General features: G+C 33.8%; 2 pseudogenes; both read right to left on the reverse strand.

Moving 5' to 3' along the window:
* Nucleotides 1-1,260: 1,260 nt before the first annotated feature.
* Nucleotides 1,261-1,950, reverse strand: LOC141561396 (heterogeneous nuclear ribonucleoprotein Q pseudogene; annotated as a pseudogene).
* Nucleotides 1,951-2,007: 57 nt separating this feature from the next.
* On the reverse strand, nucleotides 2,008-2,949 carry LOC141561395 (heterogeneous nuclear ribonucleoprotein Q pseudogene; annotated as a pseudogene).
* Between the last annotated feature and the right edge of the window lie 2,366 nt (nucleotides 2,950-5,315).

Raw genomic sequence — 5,315 nt, forward strand, 5'->3', positions numbered from 1 at the left:
AGAAAACTTTGATTATGTTAAATTGAAAAAGTTTTGTACAAACAAAACTAATGCATATAAGATTAGAAGGGAAACAATAATAACTTCATAATGATTCTAGTATAAAATGTGTACTCCTATATATATATATATATATATATATATATATATATATATATATATATATATATATATATATATATATATATATATATAAAAACTCACATTGTATCTTCTATCTTTACACTTGTTTCTCTATTTAGACTATTTTTTTCTCCTCTTCAAGTTTCAAATCAGGGTTTATCTTACTTTCCTTTGTTGATCACTGTGCCTAAACTACCAGTATCCTCCCTTCCAAAGTTGTCTTGTATTTAACTTATTGTAATATCCTGATATAATAATATTTTCATAAAATGTAGATAGAGAATAAATTATTCACTTGTTATAAGAATAATGAATAATTAAAATGAGGAAATAAAAAGGGAGCCAAAATGCTAAATGATTACTACATTCACTTAAGAGAATTTCATTGTTTATTTTCAAAAATAACTTTTCAAAACATTATGTACTTTAAATAATTTTCTCTTAGCTAAGGAACTTTTATTTGGAGACACTGGAAATAAGTATCTGTTACTAAAACATTTACATATTAAGCCCTAGCTAAGACAACATGATTTGTGCTCTTCCTTATTAAAGAATAATGTAAAAAATAATCTCTATTTTAAATGCTTTCAATTATCAAAGGACCAATAAAAATAGTACTTTTGCAAAAAAAAAAAAAAAAAAAAAAAAAAAAAAAACTTCCCTGACCATCATCCTAGGAAAAAATATTATTTTTTAAAAATTTCCCTCCAATAATTATTTGCACTTACCTTTGTTACATATTGTATTCTTCATTATAAAATATTTATTTTGTAATTATGACTCCTTGTTTTTTGTGGATGTATCACATTCTCTATCATTAATTTTTTTTTTTTAAAGAGAACTTTATTCTTTATTAAGATACCATGCTGGAAGTTATGAAGGATTTTGTTTGAACACATTGGGAAAATAGAGTAGCTTTAGTTTTAATAACTTGCACTGCAGAGAAACTGTTAAAGAAATTCATATCAAAGTCCAAGTATTAGTTCAATGTCCCGTATTTTGATTCCATGATCTTCATAGGAAGGTCTTCTGCAATGGAATATGCTCCTATACAGCCGAGATACTTAAGGTTGCTTGATTTCCTTACCATTACTCCACTGCAAGCTTCTGGTGTAATCCCACATAGCAAGTCAGTCTTCATTGTAACAGGTCAGGACCGGCCTCGACCCCTTTTCCCTGCCCGCGGCCTCTTTGTTGTTGGGCACCTCCTCTCACACCACGAACGCCTCTTGCTGATCCAGGACCACCTCTCTGTGAATAACCGGCTCTGCCACGGGGAGGAGCAGCCCCGCGACCTCTGGAAGGAGCAGCACCCCTTGCTCTTCTACCACCCCTTCCTCTAGCTCCAACTTGAAAATCTTCATAACCATAGTATGGATCTTCATATCCACCAAGATAGTTATGGTAATCATATCCATAATAATCATAATAATCTTCATATCCATAATAATCTGGAGGATATCCATAACCACCTCTACCTCCACGGCCTCAACCTCTCGTTGGAGGGGGCATGTGAGGCGGACCATAATAGTAGTAATCATCATACATTTGATTTTTAGCTGCTTGCCTCTGAGCTTTGTGTTCTTTCCTTTTTTGATCTGGTGGCTTAGCAAAAACAATTTCAATATTTTCTCCTTCTAAGTCTTTGCCATTCATTTCTTCCATTGCCTTTACAGCACCATCTCTCTCATCAAAATGAATGAATGCATAATCCTTTAGTTTCTTCACTCGTTCCAGTTTCCCGAACTGATTAAATGCTTTTTCTAAAATCTCTTCTGTTACAGTATTGGCAAGGTTACCCACAAATAGCACTTTCACCTTTGCCATGACTTCAGGATCTGGATCTTCTATAGGATCAGCCCATTCAACTGTGCCCACATTTCCCTAGACTTTCACTTTGCCACTCATTAACCTACGCCTGGCCTGAGCAGCAGTTTTGTGATCTTCATATTCAAGGAAACAAAAACCTCTGTTCTTTTTCTTATCATCCGGTTAGTGATACAAAATGACATCTGTAAGGCCCTCTGTTACTTTGCTAAATTCTTCAAGAATCTGCTCCTTTGTTTTACTCTTGGGAATAGACCCAACAAAAAGTCTATTATTTGCAACTGAGATGCAAACACCAATGTGTTTTCCAGAGTGAATTTCATGATTATTATACAGTTTAACAGCCTCCTGAGCGGCTTCTTTTGTACAGAAAGTTACAAAAGCATATCCTCTATTTAGACCAGTAAGGGGATCCATCATTAAGCGCAGATCCCAAATAGGTCCAGCTTTTTCAAACAATGGAACAAGTTCATCTTCAAATAGATCTCTTGGAATCTTTCCCACAAATATCTCTGTGCCAACAGAGGGCTGTTGTCCTGAATATACTGAATCTGGAGGGGGTCCCCCATATTTCCTCTACCCAGTGGTCACATGAAGTGTGTAGCTTGTCCTTTCCAAGAGTGCCTTAATTTTTGCCTCATCTGGTCCTTTGCTAGAATCGGCCACTTTGGTCCCCTGTTTTTCTCTTTGCCTATATGTCTTCATGACTCCACATAAAAAGGCACTTTTGTTCTGAACATGTGAGAGATCACTGTCTTTAAACTGTTGAAGTACTGTCAATGCACCGTCTTCATTAAATTCTTTTAAAGCTTCAATAGCTCTTTCATCTAGATCACTGTGTGCAACTAAACCTGCAACGTAAATTTCATCTAGTTTTTCAGCAACTTTCTGTGGTAAACCAGCATCAAGCAATGTCTGGAAATGCTCAGAATGGGTAACTGCAGAAGAAGTATCCATGGGCTCTTCAGTACCATTCCCATTAACATGTTCAGTAGCCATATTTCCAGAGATCTCCCCGTTGGGCTGCCGCGGGTAAATCCTGTCCGAGGGGATCGGGTTGCGGGAATCGCGTGCTCGCTGCTCACTATGTCTGGCGCGAGTGGAGCTTTCTCCCCGGGAGGGGTTCAGCCCCTCTTTCTCTCTCCCGTGCTGACTTGAGACGGAGACGACTACACTGGGTCACGCCTCTATCATTAATTTTAAAATCAGGAATAGGATGATGTAATTAATTTTATATCTATCTTATGAAAGCACAACATGAATAATGTCTCCATATATATTGCATTTAATAAATGGGTACTTATAGAGGATAAAGTATTGGTCCTGAAGTCAGAAAGGTCTGAGTTGAAATCTAACCTCAGACCCTAGCTATATGATCCTGGACAAGTCATTTGAGTGGGAATTGTGGGAATTCAATGAATCACACTAAGTCAATCTTGTGGCTTAATTCTGGATCCAGTTCAGTTTAGTTCACACAATTCCCATAGTTATCTTGCTTGTTGTGTTTAATTCAGTTTCCTCAATTATAAAATGGTAAAAAAAAAAAAAAAAAAAAAAAATAGCATTTACTTTCCAGTGATGTTGTGTTTGTTGGATAGATATCATATACCTAGGGAAGGCAACAACTTGTTCAATGACATACAGTTACCCAGTGGCAGAAACAGGATTAGAATCTATGTTTAAAAACTTGGAATCTCATTGTCTATTTTCTGCATCATATATTCAATGCAAAGGACAATGTTTTATATTGCAATAAAACTGTGAGAAAAATCAATCCACTCTTTGCTGTATTTCAATCCCTATCATGGGACCACAATGAGCAAAGAAATATAGACAACTCAAAATTAAAAAGTCAAATCTAGTTATTTATAAATTGAGAAAAATAAACTTATTATTTATAATAAATATAAATTTATATATATATATATATATATATATATATATATATATATATTTGTAACTTGGGCTAAGTAGACTCAAATAATTGATTTGTAAATAGATCAAGCAATGTAATTGAGTACTTGAAGGATCCAAGATTTTTCCTGCTCCTGGATTTCTAAAATATAGCCATGTAAATGTCATTGGAATTTCATCTTTGAGACTGTGAAATGACTGAAGGTGTGGTTGCTGCAGTGAATTTCTTATGCAGCAATGCATCTTAATATAAAATATTCTCCCACCCCTTCCTCTGGCCAAACACTTAAACTAATTAGTTTATCCCATAGGATCAAAGTCTGATCAAATGGGAAACAAACTCTGTAGCTTGGCTTATCTTGGGTAAGCATTAAGACCTATCTTGGGTAAACCTTTCCCAATAGATAAATCAAACTGTGATGGGAAGGAACACTTTACGCAAACAAAGAAATTAATCCATAAATACAATATGTGGCAAGATACATTGAAGAATCCTTAGCAACCAAGGAAAGTCTGATGAAAGCTCATTCCATTTAAATTGTTAGAATGTTCCACTTACATTTTCACATACCACTTCCCAAAAGAGGCAGATGTATAGTAGAAAGAATGTCAGATTTATATTGGAAATGTACTATTTCAGTTGTGATTTCTACTAATTGTATTTGTGATAATAATCTTAGAAGAGGAAATTGCATAATGTATAGATAAATAATTGGATACTCTGTCTATGGACATTGAACCAAAAGTTTATTGGATAATAATATCATTCATATGTTTCTATGCAGCATTATTTATACCTGAGAGGCAGTTGAATTAATGATTTCTGCCTCCTTTTAGCTTTGGTTACCAATATCTGTCTGTAGTATCATGAGGTGAGTTTTCTGTATTCTAAGGCAAACAATTCTTAACTTGGAGTATATGAGCTTTTTAAAATTTAATAATTATGCCAATAGCATTGATTTACCTTTTTTAAAAATTCTATTTACTTTAATTTATGAATTTAAAAATATTATTTTGAGAATCAACAGTTTTCACCTTACTGCCAAAGGAGTCCACATCATATACATAAACATTAAAAAACTGCTGCTCTGATGAAAAACAAAATTTAAAACTAACAAGTAAATGAGATTTGTTTTTAAACCAACAGTATAGGGTGTGGAAACAAAAATATTGATAGTTTGAAAAAGCTTGTTTTTTGACAAATCAGTTATGCTATATAAATGGATATATAGACTAAAGATAGGTAGGAAGAGGAAAAAGACAGAATAAATACAATTGTCTCTTTTTGTATTTGAAGAATCTGAAATCTGGAGATATAAGTGATGTTATGTAGAAAATTGCCAAAATTCTCAACTTATTTTGTATAGGAATCTTTTAAGCTCTATTTCAAAAACCATAGCAGATGGATATCAATAGTCTTCTATAAAATGCTAATTTGGGTTTCAAGAAGT

The sequence above is a fragment of the Sminthopsis crassicaudata genome, chromosome 3 (assembly GCF_048593235.1).
Source record: "Sminthopsis crassicaudata isolate SCR6 chromosome 3, ASM4859323v1, whole genome shotgun sequence".
Lineage (NCBI taxonomy): Eukaryota > Metazoa > Chordata > Mammalia > Dasyuromorphia > Dasyuridae > Sminthopsis > Sminthopsis crassicaudata.